This window comes from Chrysochloris asiatica, unplaced genomic scaffold, assembly GCF_000296735.1.
Source record: "Chrysochloris asiatica unplaced genomic scaffold, ChrAsi1.0 scaffold00134, whole genome shotgun sequence".
Taxonomy (NCBI): Eukaryota; Metazoa; Chordata; class Mammalia; order Afrosoricida; family Chrysochloridae; genus Chrysochloris; species Chrysochloris asiatica.
In genome coordinates, this window is record NW_006408652.1 from 6,501,035 (window position 1) to 6,522,379 (window position 21,345).

Here is a 21,345-nt window from a genome sequence, read left to right on the forward strand (position 1 = left end):
TGAGATCCAATCCATATTGAAGGCTGTGGTCTTTGATCTTCACCACTAAATATCTTAATTACTCTTCACTTTCAGCAAGCAAGGTTGTATCATCTGCTTATCACAGGTTGTTAATGAGTTTTCTTCCAATCCTGATGCCACTTTTTTCTTCATATAACCTAGCTTGTCAGAGTATTTGTTCAGGTTGAATAAGTATGGTGAAAGAATACAACCCTGTTGCACATCTTTCTTAATTTTAAACCATTCAGTGTTCCCATGTTCTGTTTGAACAACTGCCTCTTGGTGCACGTACAGATTCCGCATAAGCACAATTAAGTATTCCAGAATACTCATACTTTGCATTGTTGTCCATAGCTTGTCATGATCCACACAATTGAAAGCCTTTGTGTAGTCAATAAAGCACAGGTAAACATCTTTGTGGTAGTCTGTGCTTTTAGCCAAGATCCATCGGACATCAGCAATGATATAATTCGTTCCATGCCCTCTTCCGAATCTGGCTTGAACCTCTGGAAGATCTCTATCAATGTATGCTTGCAGCCATTTCTGCATTACTTTTAGTAACACTTTACTCACATGTGATAACAAAGATATTGTCCAATGATTTCTGCATTCCGTTGGGTCACCTCTCTTTGGAATGGGCACAAATAAGGATCTCTTCCAATCAATCAGTTGGCTAGATAATTGTCTTCCAAATGTCTTGGCACAGATGAGTGAGTGCCTTCCATGCCGCCTCACTTTCTTGAAAGATTTCAATTTGTATTCCATCAATTCCTGGTGCCATGTTCTTTGTCAATTCCTTCAATGCACCTTGGACTTCTTCCTTCAGTATCATTGAATCTTGATCATATGCTACCTCTTGAAATGGTTGAACATCAACCATTTCCTTTTGGTACAATGACTCCATGTATTCCTTCCATCGTCTTTTGATGCTTTCTGCATTATTCAATAATTTGCCCAGAGAATCCTTCAATAATGAAAGTCAAAGCTTGATTTTTTTCTTCATTTCTCCCAGCTTGAGAAATGCTGAACGTGTTTTCTTCCTCTGTGGTTTTCTGACTCCAAATCTTTGCATATTTCGTTGTAATATTTGACTTTTTTTGTTGTTATATTTGACTTTGTCTTCTAGAGCTGACCTTTGAAATTTTCTATTCAGCTCTTGTACCTCCTCATTTCTTCCACTTGTTTTAACATCTCTATGCTGGAGCACACATTTCAGTGTCTCTTCTGACATCCAGTTTGATTTTTTCCTTCTTTCTTGTCTTCTTAATGACCTTTTTGCTTTTTTCCTATATGATGTTCTTGATGTCATCCCACAATTCTTCTGGTCTTCGGTCTTTAGTGTTTAATGCATCCAATCTGTTCTTCAGATGATCTCTAAATTCAGTTGGGATATATTCAAGGTCATACTTTGGCTCTCGTGGACTTGTTTTTGTTTTCTTCAGCTTAAGTCTGAATTTGCGTAGGAGCATTGATTGTCTGTTCCACAATATGCCCCTGGCCTTGTTTTGGTCTATGGTAATGGAACTTTTCCATCGTCTCTTTCCACAGACGTAGTTAATTTGATTTCTGTGTATTCCATCTGGTGAGGTCTATGTGTCTCTTATGCTGTCTAAAGAAGGTATTTGAAATGAACAAATCATTGGGCTTTCAGAATTCTATCATGCGTTCTCCAGCATCATTTCTATCACTAAGGCCATATTTTCCAACTACTGAACCTTCCTCTTTGCTCCCAACCTTTGCATTCGAATCACCAGTAATGGTCAATACATCTTGACTTCATGTTTGATCAATTTTAGGTTGAAGAAGTTGGTAGAATTCTTCTATTTCATCTTCACTGGCTTTAGTGGTTGGTGTGTAAATTTGAATAATAGTGATATTAACTGGGCTTCCCTGTAGGCACATGGATATTATGCTATCACAGAGAGTGTTGTACCTCATGACTGCTCTGGATATGTTATTTTTGACAATGAATGCAATATTTCATTCCTCTTCAATTTGTCACTCCCGGCATAGTAAACCATGTGGTTGTCAGAGTCAAATGGCCAATACCAGTCCATTTCAGCTCACTAATGCCTAAGATATCGATGTTTATGCATTCCATTTCATTTTTGACAACTTCCAATTTTCCCAGCGTCTTACTTCGTACATTCCATGTTCTGATTTTCAATGGATGTTTACAGATGTTTCTCTTCATTTTGAGTTGTGCCCCATCAGCAAATGAAGGTCCCACGGGCTTTACTCCCACTGACTTTACTCCATTCACATCATCACAGTCAACTCTACTTTGAGGGAGCAGCTCTTGTTGCATTTTGAGTGCCTTCCAATCTGAGGGGCTCATTTTCAGGCACTATATCTGACAGTATTTCTCTGCTATTCATAAGATTTTCAGTGACTAAGTATTCCGAAGTAGTTCGTCACTCCTTCTTCCTAGTCTGTCTTCATCTGAAACCTGTCCACCATGGGTGACCCTGCTGGTATTTAAAATACTCATAGCATAGCTTTCAGCATTAGAGCTACCCCTTTTTTTCTTTGTCATATTAATATTTTCATAATACTAATTCTCTTCTCTGCTATAATTCTCCTCTCTCTCTCTCCCCACAACACACATGCGCATACAAACACTGCATACACCTTTTCTATTTGTAAACCTCAAAGAATCATGGTAGGATTAGCTGTCAGGCATTTTCACCACTATCCAGAGATCTTTAGATTGTGTAATATACAATAGGAACTTCACTGAAACATGAAACATGTAATATAGTCTTTTACAAATTTCGCTATAAAATCAAGGGCCTGGTGCTGTAGGATAAGCACTGGACTGCAAACCACAAAGTTGGAAGTTCAAACCTACCATCTGCTCTTAGAAACCCTGTACAAGGCTGCTATGAGTCAGAATTGACTTGATGGCACTTAACAACCACAACAACCTCCCACTAAGGTACTATACTAGCTTTGAGTTCTTAAATACTAACATGCCTACTACTTTTTCCCTGTGTTAAAGATTTCTCTTTCCATTTGATACAATGGACTTGAAGGGAAACAATCACAATGTGTATTTCGTTCAGAAAGCTGTTTTAAGTATGTGCCTCAGTAATCTCAGTCACATAGAAGGTGCTCAATAAATGCTTGTAAATACTTGTCTTCCGGTTTGAAAGTTGGAGGATAAAAAGTATTTGAAAGGACAGAGTCTGTTGAACACATCAGTTGCTATCACCGGAAGCACCTTCATGGGGAGAATGGATGAGGCTATGGAAAAGTTGTCTGAGGTCATCTCCATCTCGAGGAGTCTGAAGCCTAGCTGACTTCTGAATAGAAAAGGGAATAAAGGAAGTTGTGTCTCTTTTATATACACAAAGAATAACAAGATCATCTTCCTGTCTTGTCTAAGAATTCCACTTCATAATGCAAAACAATGGCAGAGATCTGCCTCTACTGTCTTTTTGAGTCTAGACCTAATTACATTTACATGTTTTCTTGTCTTTTTAAGCCATAAATCCAGCACTAACCTTTGCCTTTGTTATGTTTTATAATGATTAGAATTTTTTTTTCCCCTCACTGACAATAGTTTATAGTTAATATGTTATTCATCTGCTGCGGCGCTGTGGGTTAATGCACTGGACTGCAAAGTTGCTTTGCACCACGAGCTCCTTGGTTGAAATTCACCAGCTGCTCCTTGGAAACCTTATACAGGGTGGCTATGGGTTGGAATTGACTCAACGACACTCAACAACAGCAACAACATTGTAGTCAGAAAAGAGCAGCTTGCTAAGTATCACTTTCAGCCCATAATTCCAAATCAGAGATTTATTCTGATTGTAGTTGGCCTGATACCTTAAAAAGACAATTTAAAAACCCCACAGCTTCTCTGTTTGAAGTTCCCTGTTAAACAAACTTTACTAGAAGTTCCCTGTTAGACTTTGTTGTTAGTTTCCTTGAAGTCAATTCTGGCTCATAGACACATTTATGTACAACAGAACAAAACACATTTCATGTCATGGTCTTTGATATGTTTAAGTCCATTGTTGAAGCTATAGTTTCAATCCAGCTATTTGTTGGGTTTCCTTATTTTTGTTGACCTTCTACTTTACCATACAGGATGTTTTTTTATCTAGAGATTGATCTTTCCTGATGATGTGTCCAAAGTAAGCAAGATGAAGTTTCACCATCTTGGCTTCTAAAGAACGTTCTATTTGTATTTATCCTAAGACTGATTTGGCAATTCATGATATATTCATGAATATACTCTTTCCAACACCACAATTCAAATGCATCAACATTTCTTCTTTCATCTTTTCTCGTCAGGTATACTTACATTTCATGTTGCCAATTTTATCCAGCAGTTACCTAAGATTTTGATCTAAGTTTCCATGCATTAAATGCTGTTGAAAAAAAAGAAGTATGATTATAATTAAATCATACAAAATGTATGATTTTAATCAAATCCGTTACTCTGCAAAAAAAAAAAATAAAAACAACAACCTTATGTTTACCTCATATCCCTGGGCATTTAAATGATTCATTTTTGTGTGGGAAAACATACAAGCCAGGGCATTTAGGCCCAACAGACTTTGGCTCTTTGCTATTGGCATTTGTTCAGATCCACTCTCCTTCCTTGTCATATATCTGCTGTCACTTGCACTCTTCTTCCCTAACTCCTCAATTTCACAGGACTGTGTTGTTGTTTTTTTCTGTCAATGCTTATCATGAGAAACCATTTGGTAAAATTTCTATGGCTTAACATTTAGCACCTTTAATCCAGTGTCATATTTAATAGTTTCATTCTGGCCCACTTGATCATGGTGGTTGATGCCGTCTCCTCGGTTAATGAACTGCATAGATGAACTTTCTGTAATAACTCAAAGAGAAGTGACAATGCAATCGAGACAACTGTGGCCTTGGCCTTGGAATATAGAATGGCCAGGATCCTGAAACAGAATCGAGGAATTTGATACATTCAGCTCAACAAAATGTTGTATATCCTATAAACATTTAAGTGCCCTTGGTGGGCATTTTAAGATTTTAAGTTAATGATAATAAGCACTCTATGAATTTATTTTCTATTTCTGTGTGTGTCAATACATTTGTTCACCACATTTTCACTGATAATTTGTGATGTTTCAGGTATTTTTGGGTGTGCAGGAGACTCAAAGACTCAAGAAAAATATTTTCCCCCTAAATTGTGTTAATAGTTATTGTGTGAAAATAAATAAGCTAGGAGAAAAATAGTCCATGGTTAAATGGGTTGTAAAAAGGTAGATTCAACAGAGGTAATTAAGTTTCTTGTTTACAAAATATCTCAAGCTTACTATACTTGCGATCTTGTTGTGACTGTCTAAGGGGCAGTAAAGTAGGATTAAAAAGAGGAGGTGCTCACCATCTTGCTTGAAGGACTCCTGGTAGCACAGTGGATTCAATGGGATGCTAATTGAAAGATTGGTGATTCAAACCCACCAGTCAATCCATAGGAGATGACACAGGTTTTTTTCAAAAAGTTTTACAACCTTGGAAACCCTATGAAGAAGTTCTACTCTGTCCACTGGGCTCACTATGAGTTGGAATCAACTTGATAACTGGTTTTTTATTTAAAAAAAATTTTTTTTTGGGGGGGGGGTTATTACAGTATATACAATAATTATGTCAAGAACTTCATTTTTCTTGGATCAACAATCAACACTCATGGAAGCAGCAGTCAAGAAATCAAATGACATATTGCATTGGGCAAATCTGCTGCACACAACCTCATTAAAATGTTGAAGAGCAAAGGTGTCATTTTGAGGATTAAGGTGCGCCTGATGCAAGCTATGATATATTCAATAACCTCATATGCATGCAAATGTTGGATAGTGAATAAGGAAGACCACAGTAGAATTGATGCATTTGAGTTGTGGTGTTGGAGGAGAATACTAAAAGTACCATGGACTGCCAAAAGAACAAATAGATCTGTGTTGGAAGAAGTACAGCCAGGGTGCTCGTTGGGAACCAGGATGCCCAGACTTTGTCTTTCATACTTTAGACATATTATCAGGAGGGACAAGTCACTGCTGAAGGATATCATGTTTGGTAAAGTGGTGGTTGGAAAAAAAGAAGAATACCCCCAACCAGATGTACTGATATTTACTGGTGACTGGAATGAAAGGTTGGAAACAAAAAGGAAGGATCAGTAGTTGAAAAATATGACCTTGGGGATAGAAATGATGTTGGAGTTCGCATGATAGAATTTTGCAAGACCAGTGACTTCTTTGTAAACACCTATTTTAAACAACATAAAAGACAACTATTTACATGGAGCACACCACATGAAAGACACAGAAATCAAATTGACTACATTTGTGGGAAGAGATGGTGGGAAAACTCCATACTAGCAGCCAAAACAAGGCTAGGGGCAAACTGTAGGACAGAGCGTTAATTGTTTATTTGCAAGTTCAGTTTGAAGCTGATGAAAATGAAAACAAGTCCACAAGAGCCAAAACACAACCTTGAATATATCCCACCTAAATTTAGGGACCTTCTCATAAATGAGTTTGATGCATTAGACACTAATGATCGAAGACCAGAAGAGCTGTGGGATGTCATCAACATGACATACAGGAAGAAAACAAAAGATCATAAGAACTAAAGAAAGAAGGGAAGACCAAAATGGATCTCAGAAGAGACTCTGAAACTTGCTTTCCAGCATAGAGATGCTAAAGCAAAAGGAAGAAAGGAAGAAGTCAAAGAGATGAACTAAAATTTCAATGGGCAGCTCAAGACAACATAGTCAAGTATTATAATGAAATGTGCAAAGTTCTAGAGTTAAATAACCTAAAGTGAAGAATATTTCTTAAGCTGAAAGAACTGAGAAAAAATTCAAGTCTTAACTTGAAATATCGAAGGAGTCTGTGGACAAAATACTGAGTGATGCAGGAAACATCAAAAGAGGATGGAAGGAACACACAAAGTCATTGTACCAAAATGAAATGGTCAATATTGAACCATTTTAAGAAGTAGCATATGACCCAGAGCCAATAATACTGAAGGATTATTGTACAAGATGCACTGAAGGCTTTGGCAAAGAACAGGTTCTAGGAATTTATGGAATACAAATAGAAATCTTTCAACCAACTGTTGCATCACTGGAGGCACTCATTCATCTATGTGAAGAAATTTGAAAGACTGGCTAACTGATTGGGAAAAAATCCATTTCTTGTGCCCATTTCAAAGGGAATGTAGAAATCATTGGACAATATTATTAATATTACAGGCAATTAAAATTTTGCTTAAGATAATTTAAAAAAAATGGCTGCAACAGTACATCAACAGGGAACTTCCAGAGGTTCATGTCAGATGAAGACCTGAAACATGGGATATCATTACAGATTTCATATGGGTCTTCAGTGAAAACACAGAATATCAGAAAGGTATTTGCTTGTGCTTCATTGACCATGCAATGGCTTTCAACTCGGTGTCTTATGACAAGCTATGGATAACATTGTGAAGAATGGGTATTTCAGAACTCTTAATTGTGCTCATGAGGAACCAAGAAGCAGTCATTTAAACAGAACAAGAGGACACTCTGAATAATTTTAAAGCAGGAAAAATTGTGTTCCATGGTTATACTCTTACACCACACTTGTACAGAGCAAATCTGACAAATTGGATAATGTGAAGAAAAACACGGCAGCAGGATTGGAGGAAGACTCATTAACAACCTGTGATATGCAGATGATACAACTGACAGTGAAGAGAACTTAAAATACTTGTTGATGAAGATCAAGAAACACAGCTTTCAGTATGGGTTGTACCTCAATATAAAGGAAATAAAAATCCTTACCACTGGACCAATAACATCATAATGAATGGAGACAATACTGAAGTTGTCAAAGATTTCATTGAAGTTGTCAATGATGTCTACAATCAACACTCACGGAAGCAGCAGTCAAGAAATCAAACAACGTATTGCATTAGACAGAAGACCTCTTCAAAGTGTTCAAGAGCAAGAATATCAGTTTGAGGACCTCAGTGTGCCTGATGCAAGCCATGGTATTTTCAGTAGCCTGCATGTGAAAGTTGGATAGTGAATAAGGAATACTGTAGAAGAATTGATGCATTTAACTTATGGTGTTGGAGAAAAATATTGAAAGCACCATAGACTGCCATAAGATGAAACAAATCCATGTTGGAAGAAGTAAAGCCAGACTGCTCCTTAGAAGCCAGGTAGGTGAGACTTTGTCTCTAATATTTCCTATATATTATTAGGAGGGACCAGTCACTGGAGAAGGACACCATGCTTGGTAAAATGAAGGGCCAGCCAAAAAGACAAAGACCTCCCTAATGAGATGGTTTACCATAGTGACAGTCACAATGGTCTCAAGCATAACAACAATTGTGAGGATGGCACACGAGCATGCTGTTGTGCATAGGGTCCCTATGAGTCAAAGCTGATTTGAAGACACCTAACAACAGCAACAATACATTTTCATATACATTTCTTTTCAACCTCCATATATCTTTTTTATGATTCTTAAGTAAGCCAAGTGTGTTTCTTAGGGATACCTTATAGTTGGGGCCAGCTATTTCATCCATTCTGAAGATCTCTGCCTTTTAATTTGTTTATTCCATTATAATTTAGTACAGTTATTCATAATGAGCCCTGGTGGTGCTGTGGGTTAGGCATTGGGCTGCAAACTACAAGGTCGGTGGTTGAAACTCACCAGCCTTTCTGCAGGAGAAAGATGAAACTGTCTGCTCTCATAATGATTTACAGACATATGAATATATGTCTGTAGACATGACATATGAGTAGGGATATGTCTTAGAAATGACACATGAGTTGGAATCAACTCGATGGCAGTAGGTTTGGTTTTGGGGGTAGTTATTGAAGGTGTCTTGGTGGTGTCTTGAGTTATGTGTTGGGCGGCTAACCACAATATCAGCAGTTCAAATCTACCTGCCACTTGATGGGAGCAAGATGGAGCTTTCTGCTCCTGTCAAGTTTTGCAGCCTCAGAAACCTTACAGAGTTTTCAGGTGGAACCAACTTGAGAGCACACAGCCAGCACCATAGTTACTGAGGGGATTTTCTCTCACCTATGCTCCTATAAAATTCACAAAATCTACAATTATCAAGCCTGATTAAATTCCTGTGAAACCCCTGATACTTAAAAATGCTATAGGAACATGGATCTACTTTTGGCCTTATAACTGCTTCTAGTGGGATATGAGTTGTCTTTAACATTATTATTAAAACAGTAGATTGGGTTATCCAATGGCACAAGCATGTACTATTCATCCAATAGAACTTTCCTTTTGTTGCCAAATCAGAGCGATGTCTACACTCAGCCCGTTCTTTTTTATGATTCTCAAGTATGCCATTGGTGTTTTAGGAACTACATAATAGTGATGGGTAAAGCTTTTCATTGTAGGATAGTTACTGGCTTAGGTGTCTTTTGTATTCACTAAATGCTTCTATTCTCAAGGAAAGGGCCAGTGTCTTTGTATGCATATCACTACTGCCTTGCATAAAACCAAAATACAAACAAAGTCCTTGCCTTCAAGTCATTGCCAAATCATAGTGCCACTATATGCCAGAGTAGAACTGGACAATGGGGTTTCCAAGACTGGAATAATGCCTTGAAAATAGTAGACTCAAATATTTGACTTAATGGGTAAATGAGCAGATATAAATTTAAGAAAATATGCTGAAATGTAACGCTAATTGTTGTTGTGCCATGGAGCGGTTCCAATCCATAGCAACCCTGTTTAGGGTTTCTGAGAAGCAGCTGGTGAGCTTGAACCGCCAGCCCTGTGGTTCAAATGGCCTTGCAGTCTGGCCCATTAATCTACAGTGTCACACCAGGACACCGTAAGACTAATGGACATATGTATTGTCTTTCTTGAACTAGACAGTTCCTAACAATACATACTTTGGAGTCATGTTCAAAGACCATCTAAGAAAAAAATTTAAAAACATAGAAACAAAAAAAGAAATAGTGAGGAAACTTAATTCTGTTACCCTTTATTTAATGACAGATTAACTTCTACAGACTTTGTCGTTTGGAAAATGTTTAAGTTCAGTGAAGTTCAACAACCTCTTACAAATAAAGACAACATAGTATGCTTCAGTAGCCACACATGCAAAATACTGCAATGCTGATGTAAACTTTTGCTGGTTCAGGAAAAGAATATGGAAGATATTTTTGGAAGGCTATTTTGGAGCTATATGGATGAATCATATACACGTCATGTTGACCAAAAAAGGCACACTGCTAAAGGGTACATACAATCAGATACTCTGTATATAAGGTTTAAAAACATAGGGGAAAATGCTATATATTGCTTACTCTAAAAAACGAAACCCAGCGCCCTTGAATCAATTTCGTTCCCTGTAAGAAAGAGTTGTTGTTGTTGTTGTTATGTGCCATGGAGTCGGTATCGACTCATAGCAACCCTGTACAGGGTTTCCAAAGCTATAAATCTTTATGGGAGCAGAAAGCCTCATCTTTCTCCTGCAGAATAGCTGGTAGTTTCGAACTGCTGACCTTAAGGTTCACAGCCTAATTCGTAACCACTACGCTACCAGAGCTCCTTTCTTTCCCTATAGGAAAGAGTAGAACTGGCCCATAGGTTATCTGTGACTAAATCTAGATGTAACGCAGACGGCCTCATCTTTCTCCCTCAGAGTGACTGGTGCTATGGGCACAGTTAACCCACTGTGTCAACAGTTCCTTATTTATTGCTTGTTGTTGTTGTTGTTAGGTGCCCTCGAGTGGGTTCTGACTCATCGTGATCCTGTGCACACTATCCAGTCATGCGCCATCCTCACAATTATTGCTAAGTTTCAGCCCATTGTTGCTGTCACAATGTCAGTCCATCACATCGGGGTCTTCCTTTTCTTTACTTACCCTCCACTTTATCAGTCATGATGACCTTCTCTAGGGACTGGACCCTCCTGATAGCATATCCAAAGAACAAGAGACAAAGTCCCACCACCCTTGTCTCCAAGGAGCATTCTGGCTGTCCTTCTTCCAAGACAGATTGATTTGTTCTTCTGGCAGACAGTGGTGCTTTCAATATGCTTCACCAACATCATAAATCAAATTCATCAATTCCTCTTTGGTTTTCCTTATTCATTGTTCAATTTGCATAGGATTATGAGGTGATTGAAAATGTCATTGCTTGGAACAAGAATACCTTGGTCCTTGGAGTGACATCTTTAGCTCTTTAACACTTTAAAGAAGTCTTTAATAACAATAGATCTTTTGATTTCTTGACAGCTACTTGCACAAATGTTGATTGTCCATCCAAGCAAAATGAAGTGTTTGACAACTTCAGTCTTTTCTCCATTTGTCATGATGTTACCCATATTACTTACTGAAGGATTTTTATTTTCTTTACATTGAAGTCAGTCCATACTGAAGGTTTTGGTCTTTGATCTTCATAAAAGTCTTTGGACTTTTTAAATTTTCTGTTGGCTTTCAGCAAGCAAGGTTGTATTATCTGCATATCACAGGTTGTTAATGAGTCTTCCTCCAATCCTGATGCCACACTTTTCTTCATATAACCCAGCTTCTCAGATCATTGCTCAGCATACAGATTGATAAATATGGTGAAAGAATACATCCCTGGCACATATCTTTACTAATTTTTAACTATTCTTTGTTCCCTTTTTCTGTTAGAACAACTGCTTCTTTGGTCTATGAACAGGTTTCTCATGAGCACAATTAAGTATTCTGGAATACTCAATTCTCTGCAATGTTGTTCAAAGCTTGTCAAAAAGCTTTTTGTATTGTCAATAATGCAATGGCATTCTTTGTTTTGAGTACCTTCCGACCTGAGTGGCTTATCTTCTGATACTGTATCTGATGATGCGACACTGTAGTATAAGCACTGAACTTCAAGATCAGTTAAAACTATAAGGTTGGTTATTCAAACCCACCAGTTGCTGCTTGGAAACCCTATATAGTATTGCTCTGAGTTGGAACCAACTTGATGGCACTTAACAACAATAGCAATTCATAATGTTTCAATATTCAATATTCTAGTGCTATCTCGCAGTATCCACTGTTATTCATAAGGTTTTCTGTGCCCATTCATGCACAAGTAGACTGTCTCTCCTTCTTCCTAGTAGTGTGCATTGGTCTGGAAACCCTCCTGAAACCTGTTTACTCTGGTTTTCCTGCTGGTATTTAAAATAGCCGTGGATACCTATTCCCCATCACAGCAACATGCAAGCCACTACAGTATAGCAAAGCGACAGATGAGTGATGGTGCCGAGAAGTAGTCTTAGCCAAAATGTGAGTAAACACTTACATCAGAGGACAGATAGAGTAACTGTGTTCACAGAATGCCATTCCTTCCAGATTATAGTGATTTGGTGCTTCTAGGTAAGGGATTTCTAAGCGCATGCCTGGAGTCCTGGTGTGGCGCTGTGGGTTAATGCGCCAGATTGCAAAGCCGTTTGAACTGCACGGTGGTGGTTCAAGCTCACCATCTGCTCCTCGGAAACCCTATACAGGGTCGCTATGGGTCAGCACTGACTCAACAGCACTTCACAACAACAACAGCACATGCCTAGGTTCAAGCTCACCATCTGCTCCTCGGAAACCCTATACAGGGTCGCTATAGGTCAGCACTGACTCAACAGCACTTCACAACAACAGCAGCACATGCCTAGGTTCAAGCTCACCATCTGCTCCTTGGAAACCCTATACAGGGTCGCTATGGGTTGAAATCAACTTGATGGCACTTAACAACAGCAACAGGCACATGCCTAAGGAGTCCCGGTAGTGTTGAAGGATAAACACTGGACTGCTAACCATGAAGTTGGCGGTTCAAACCCTCCAGTGGCTCCATGAAACAAAGATGAGGGTACTCTTGCAAAGATTTCCATCTCAAAAACCCTATGTATAGGGTCACTATGAGTCAGAATCAACTTGATGGCAGTGGATTTAAGCACATACCTAGGGGTGACTAGATGGTGCAGTGGATTAAATGCTGGACTGCTAACAGCAAGGTCAATGATTCAAACCTACCAGCCATTCCACAAGTAAAAGATGGCGTTGTCTTCTCCCATAAAGATTTACAATCACAGAAGCCCTTAGGAACAGTTCTACTTGGCACTATAGGCTCTCTGTGATTCTGAAACCACCTATGGCTGTGGGTTTGATAAGCACATACCACATACAGTGCGCCACTTGACAAAAAGAAGATGCACACACAACTTCGAAGACAGATGCAATGCATAGTGCTAGACATTCAACTTTGCTGCCCATTTCTATCATTTCACCAAGCGTTAAATGCCAAAAACTGTGTGAAAGCAATCCTTAACCTCTTCAGTATAATGGCACCTTAAATATTTTAAAAAGGATTCATTATTCAAGACATACAAAAAAGAATAAGCAACATACAGGAACTGACCCAGTTACTGCAACAAGTCAATATAATGAAAAGATTAATGGGAGGGAGGAATGTCCTAGATTAAAAGAGACAGGATAGTTAACAACTAAATAGCATGTGTGGACCACATTTGGATCCTGAATTGAACAAAACAACTGTGAAAAGGGGATTTTTGAGACAATGAGGGGACATTGTATAATAGACTTTAAATTACATCATTTTTGTTAATAGTGATAATGGCATTTTTATTAATAGAAAAGCTCATATTTTTAGATATGTATACTGCAACACACTGAAACAAAATGACACCATGTTAGAGAAGTGCGTTAGAATATACTTTAGAAAAGAAAAGGAAAACAATAAAAATATATTTAAAAATCTGATAACTGTTGAATGCAAAAGATGAGTAGGCAAGAATTCATTTCACCAATACATCTACTTTTATGTACATTTGAAAAAGTAATAGCACATTGAATTAAATAAAGCTCTGAATATAAAAAAATACTTGAATATCCAAACAAAGGTATATACCTTACCCCAATGACCTCTAACCTCTACAGAAATGACTACTGTACAGGTTTTGCTATATATTATTACCTTATTATTATTATTAATATTTATAGTTTTACTGGTGTATTGCTATAGGATAAGCACTCGACCTCAAGGTCGTTTTGAACCACAAGGTTGGAAATTCAAACTCACCACCTGCTCCTCAGAAATCCTATACAGGGTTGCTATGAGTCGGAACCAACTCAAAAACAACAAGTAATATGTGGAGTCCTGGTCTGGCACTATAAGATAAGCACTGGACTTGTAATCATGAGGTGGGTGGATCAAACCCACCAGGTACTCCTTGGAGACCCCTATACAGGGTCACTTTAAGTGAGAACTGACTCAGTGGCAACTAACAACAACAAACAATATATAAATACCTCTCATGTCAGTTTGTGGTACTATGGTAGCTTGGGTGCTGTGGTGATGCTGGGTGGTGATACCAGTAGGGTCCTGGTGTGGCGCTGTGGGTTAATGCACCGGACTGCAAAGCCTTTGAACTGCAAGGTTAGCTGTTCAAACTCACCAGCTGCTCCTCGGAAACCCTATACAGGGTCACTATGAGTCGGAATTGACTCGACAGCACTTCACAACAACTACAAGGGTCACCTATGGTGGACAGGTTTCAGCAGAGCTTCCAGACTAAGACAGACTAGGAAGGCAGTGAGGCAGATTCTTTCAGAATGGTCAGCCACTGAAAGCTTTAAAACAGAAGCAAAGCATTGTCTGACACAGCGCCAGAAGATGAGTCCCTCAGGTTGGAAGGCACTCAAAATGCAACTGGGGAAGAAGAACTTCCTCCTCAAAGTAGAGGTGACTTTCATGAAATGGATGGAGCAAAACTATAGGGATCTTTATTTGCTGAAGAAGAACAAATCACAATGAAAAGAAAAGCAAATATTCATTAATAATCAGAATATGGGATGCATAAAGTAAGAGTCTAGGGAAATTGGAGGTCCTTAAAAATGAAATGGAACACATAAAGATAATGTCCTAGACTTTAATGAGCTGAAATGAACTGGTATTGGACATTTTGAACCAAACAATCTTATGGCTTACTATGCCAGAAATGACAAATTGAAGAGGATTGGCATTGCTTTCATTATCCAAAACAGCATTTCAAGATCTATCTTGAAGCACAATTCTGTCTGTAATAGGATAATACCCATATACCTACAAGGAAGACCAGTTAATACCACTACTATTCAAATTATGCAACAACCACTAAATCCAGTTTTGATGAAATTGAAAAATGCACCAACTTCTGTAGACTGAAATTGATCAAATATGCAATCAGGATGAATTGATAATTACTGGTGCTTGGAATGCAAACGTTTGGAAACAAAGAGGAAGGATCAGTAGTTAGAAAGCATGACTTTGGTGATAGGAATGATGATAGAAATTGCAAGATAGAATTTTGCAAGATACATTGACTTATTTATTGCAAAAACCCTTTCTGGAAAAGAAAAACAAAACAAAACAAACCTTTCGGAACATCATAAATGATGACCATACATGTGGACCTCACAAGATAGAATACACAGGAATCAAATCAACTGTATCTGTGAGAACAGGTAATCCAGAAGCTCAATATCATCAGCTTAAAAAAAAAAAAAAAAAAAACTCTATCACTTATCTTTCAGTTTGTCACATGTGGTGGCTTGTGTGTTGTGACACTAGAAGATATGACACTAGTACTTTGAATGCCAGCAGGGTCACCCATGGTGGAAAGACCTTAGCTGAGATTCCATACTAAGACAGACTCAGAAGGAAAGATGGACTACTTATGAATTTTTAGTTGCTGAAAACCTTATGAATAGCAGTGAAACACTGTGAGACACCACCAGAATACTGAATATTGAAAAATGAAGAATAGCACCAGAAAATTTTCAGATCTAGTGCCGGAAGATGAGCCCCTCAGGTTGGAAGGCACTCAAAGTATGACTGGGGAAGGGATGCCTCCTCAAAGTAAAATGACAGCAATGACGTGAATGGAATAGACCTTTGGGACCTTCATTTGTTGATGGGGCACAACTCAAAATGAGGAGAAACTGCTGCAAATGAAATGTATGAAGTATGAATCCAGGAAAAATAGAAGTTGTCAAAAATGTAATGGAACACATAAGCATTGATATCCTAGGCATTAGTGAGCTGAAATGAACTGCTATTGGCCATTTTGAATCTAACAATCACATGGTTTACTACACCAAGAATAACCAATTGAAGAGGAATGGCATCACATTCATCATCAAAAAGAACATTTTAAGATCTATTTTGAAGTATAATGTTGTCTGTGATAGGATAATATCCATACACCTACAAGGAAGACCAGTTAATACAACTATTATTCAAATTTACACACCAACCACCAAAGCCAGTGATGATGAAATCGAGGAATTCTACCAATTTCTTTGATCTGAAATTGATCAAACATGCAATCAAGATGTATTGATAATTACTGGTGATTGGAATGCAAAGGTTGGAAACAAAGAGGAAGGATCAGTAGTTGGAAAACATGGCCTTGGTAATAGAAATGATGCTGGAGATCCCATGATAGAATTTTGCAAGACCAAGGACTTGTTCATTGCAAATACCGTTTTCAAAATAACATAAACACAATTATACACATGGACCTCACCAGATAGAATATTCAGATATCAAATCAACTACATCTGTGGAAAGAGAGGAAAAAGCTCCATATTGTGTTCCACAACAAGGCCACAGGCAGACTGTGGAACAGACCATCAATTACTTATATGCAAGTTCAGGTTGAAGCTGAAAAAAATTAAACAAATCCATGAGAGTCAAGTGCAGCAGTTCTTCTATGTCATCCTTATTCATTGTCCAACTTTCCCATGCATATGAGACTATTGAAAATACCGTGGCTTGAGTCAGGTGCACTTATTCCTCAAACTGACAGCTTTCTCTTAAACACTTTAAAGATATCTTGTGCAGTAGATTTGCCTAATGCAGTTGGTTGTTCAATTTCTTAAGTGTTGCTTCCATGGGGGTTGATGGTGGATCCAAGTAAAATGAATTCTTTGACCTCTTCAATCTTTTCTTCATTTATAATGATGTTATTTATTGATCCAGTGGTGAGGATTTTTGTTTTCTTTACATTGAGGTGCAACCCATACTTAAGGCTGTGGCCTTTGATCTTCACCAGTAAGTATTTTAAGTCTTCTTTGCTGTCTGCAAGCAAGGTTGTATCATTTGCGTATTACACATTGTAATGTGTTTCATTGTAAATTAATTCATTGTAAATGAATCTTCCTCCGATTCTGATGTCATGTTCTTCTTCATATAAGGCAGCTTCTTGGATTTAATCTGTATGCTCAGCATACAGATTGAGTAAGTATGGGTGTGGTGCTATAGGATAAGCACTGGACCACAAGGTCATTTTGAACAGCAAAGTCAGTGGTTGAAACTTACCAGTCACTCTTAACAACAACAGCACAGTCACTCTTAACTGCTGCACTTGACTTATAGTGTGGGGAAAGAATATTAAAGGCACCATGGACTTCTGTACTGGGAGAAGTACAACCAGAATGTGCCTTAGAAGCCAAGATGGCCAGACTTTGTCTCTCATACTTCAGACATATTATCAGAAGTGACCATTGGAGAAGGACATCATCCTTGGTAAAGTGGAGGGACAGTGAAAAAGAGGGAGACTACCAACGTGATGGATTGGCACAGTGGCAGCAACAGTGGGCTCAAGCAAAACAGAAATTGTAAGGATGGTGTAGGATTGGGCAGTGTTGTACACAGTTCTGTTGTACATAGGTTTACTATGACTCACAACCAACTCGATGGCCTTAACAATAACAACAGCAAATAAAAGCTATGGCCTGACTGTGGAACAAACCTTAATTGCTCATATACAAGTTATGGCTGAAGGTGTGGAGAATTAAAGCAAGTTCACAAGAGTCAAAATTTGGCCTTGAGTATATCCCTCCTGAATTTAGAGACCATCTCAAAAAAGATGTGATGTATTAGACACTAATGACCCAAGACCAGAAACGTTTTGAACTAAAGTTATGATCAAAAAACATCTAGAACATCATACATGAAGAAAGCAAAGGTCATTGAAAAGATTTGATAGAAAGAGACAACCAAAATGGATGTCAGACAAAGAAGAGACTCTAAAACTTGCTCTCCAGCACAGAGGTGCTAAAGTGAATGGAAAAAATGAAGTAAAAGTGTTGAGCAGAAAATTCCAAAGGGCAGCTCAAGAAGACACAATCAAGTATTATGGTGCAGCACTGGAGGTGCTCACTTACCTGCCAAGAATTTGGAAGATAGCTACCTAGCCAACCAATTCATATGCATTAGGCAAACCTGCTTCACAAGATCTCTTTAAGGTGTTCAAGAGCGAAGATGTCAGTTTGGGGACTAACGTGTGCCTGACCCAAGCCATGGTGTTTTCAATAGCCTCATATGCATGTGAAAGTTGGACAGAGAATAAGGAAGACCGTAGAAGAATCGATGCATTAGAGTCATGGGATTTGGAGAAGAATATTGAAAATACCATGGAGTGCCAGAAGATCAAAAAAATCTTGTGTTGAAAGAAGTATATTCCGAATGCTCCTTAGAAGTCAGGATGGCGAGACTTCATCTCTTATCCTTTGGATAATCAGGAGGGACCAGTCCAAAGAAAGATTCCAGTGAGATGAATTGGCATAGTGCCAGCAGCAATGGGTGCAAGTGTAACAACAACTATGAGGTTGGCATAGGAGCAGGCAGTGTTTCATTCTATAGGGTCACTATGAGTCGGAACCGACTTGACAGCACTTAACAACAACAGATGTATATACACATACATATTCATGTTATTGTCAAGTGCCATCAAGTCGGTTCTGACTCATAGCTACCTGTATAGCAGGGGTGGGGAACGTCCAGCCCACCAGCCTTATAAGACCCAGAAAATCATATGGCCTTGCCTTGCCAAGGCAACCACAGTTCCAGCCATCACACTGTTGTTGTTGCTGTTGTTAAGCGCTGTTGTGTCCATTCCAGTTCATAGCACCCTGTATAGGATTCCAAGGAGTTGCTGGTGAGTTTGAACTCTAGCCATCACATAAAAGTTAAGTTAATGAAATGTTTGACCAAATATAGAGGCTAATTTTTAAGCTGATAATTTGTATGGCCCACAAATGATGTTGTAAATTTGGGCAGAATAAAGGTTCCTCACTCATGCTGTGAGCAGCTTGTGGGTGTGAACCACCAACCCTGTGGTTCAAAGCAAGCTTGCAGCCTAGTGCTTATCCTACAGCACCACACCAGGACTCCAAACACCTATCTATGAATGTATATATACCCTTGTGAGTGTACAGATATAAAAAGAATACTATTCCAGAGTGTAGTTTTTCTGGGAGCACATTTGAATGTATTGCTGCAAGCCTTGTTGTTGTTAAGTGCCTTCGAGTCGGTTCCGACCCATAGCGACCCTGTACAAGGTTTCCGAGGGTGTAAATCTTTACAGGAGTAGAAAGCCTCATCTTTCTCCCGCGGAGCTGCTGGTAGTTTCAAACTGCTGACCTTCAGGTTCACAGCCCGATTCGTAACCACTACGCTACCAGAGCCTAGCCCTGTATAATTTGCACCAGTAACGAAGGACCCATAGAAAATCCAATGAAATGTTGGACATTCAAGATTAGTAACACTTGACAGTGAAGGAGACTGCTTTGCCTTTGGGCCAAATCTGTATTTCTGTGTGTGACATTGCGTTAAACTTTTGTGTGCTTTTTCCTTCAGATAAAAAACAACAACAAAAAACCCCACCACTTTAACTTGCTTATGAATTCTTCTTGAAGGAACACCAAAATAAAATTAAAAACACAGAAATTCTGCCATATCAATTAATGATATTATTTTGCACATTCTAAGTTTGTTCATTTTTCTTGATGTATATATGTATATATTTTCTTTATGTATATATCAGTAGTATTTCTCAGAATTTAGCTTTCACTATTTGCTGTCACATGTCTTTTTTCCCTCTCCTATAGGTTCCCCCACCACCACCCCAACAAATTAGCCCAGAGAGGTCCAATTTGTATTTTTTATGAGTTAAGTTCGGTCATTGTGCTCCACGGTACCCTATTAAATATTAGTGGTACAGTGACAGGGAAGATAAAGAGCTTCTGTTCTGTGTTTTGAATGCTGGGCTTTTTTTTTTTTATTTTATTAACAATGTGACAGTTCAATGGACTTCTGAAACTTGAAAAGCTGCTACTAAAATCCTGGTCTGATCCATCCTCTTTCATCCAGGATATGTGTCTAGTGCTTTGGCTCTGAGTCAAAAAGCTGTACTGTATCACAGAGTTCAATTTCTATAGCCATCTACCCTTTAGAAAGGAGCTCTGGTAGCATAGTGGTTACAAATCGGGCTGAGAACCAGAAGGTCAGTAGTTCAAAACTACCAGCAGTTCCGCGGGAGAAAGATGAGGTTTTCTGCTCCCTTAAAGATTTGCAGCCTTGGAAACCCTGTACAGGGTCGCTATGAGTAGGAACCGACTCCACGGCACATAACAACAACAACAACAACCCTTTAGAAATGGATTCATGTAAAATTTTAAGTGAGACATCTACCACCCTCTGTATCCTGTTGTTCTCTAGCAGAGCTTGTCCGTAAAGAGTGATGCTTGGTCCTGCAGAACAGTTAAAGCCCATGTCCCTATGGAGAGAGGAAAGGATTTGAAGTTAGGTGTTGTATTTGGGCCAGATCACTATTGTTGTGACCTTTAATAGGTGATGTAAACATTCTATGCTTCAGATTCCTTGTCTGTCAAACAATCTAACATTTATTATTATATGATTAAGACTGTATAAGACAGCATGCTATCAGGAGGGACCAGTCCTTGGAGAAGGACATCATGCTTGGTAAAGTGGAGCATTGGCAAAAAAAAAAAAAAGAGGAAGACCCCCCCCCCCTCCAGGACATGGATTGACACAGTTGCAGCAACAATGGGCTCAAATACAACAATTGTGAGGATGTTGCAAGACTGGGCAGTGATTCATTCTGTTGTATATTAGGTCACTATGAGTCAGAACCAACTCAATAACACCTAACAACAACAACAACATGAGACAGTGCATGTGGGGCACCTAGTATAGTACTCCTTTGACATTGAAGAACTTCCAGCTTAGTTGTAGAGTTCCAGTTTTATTGAGTAGTCACATGAGGGCCTGAGGCAGAAGGACATTCCTGAGTCTAGTAGGAAACTGGACTAGATGATTTCTAAGGTCTCTTCCAATATAATTGATTAGTTTTATTCTCAAAGTAAACAGTGTGATATTATGCTCTGATGGATATATTTGTACAAAACCACTCAACTACTCAAAAGACTTACTACTCATTAAAAGGGTAACCATAGAATGCCATAAACATCTACTCAATGACTCAGATAATTAGCCTAAAATC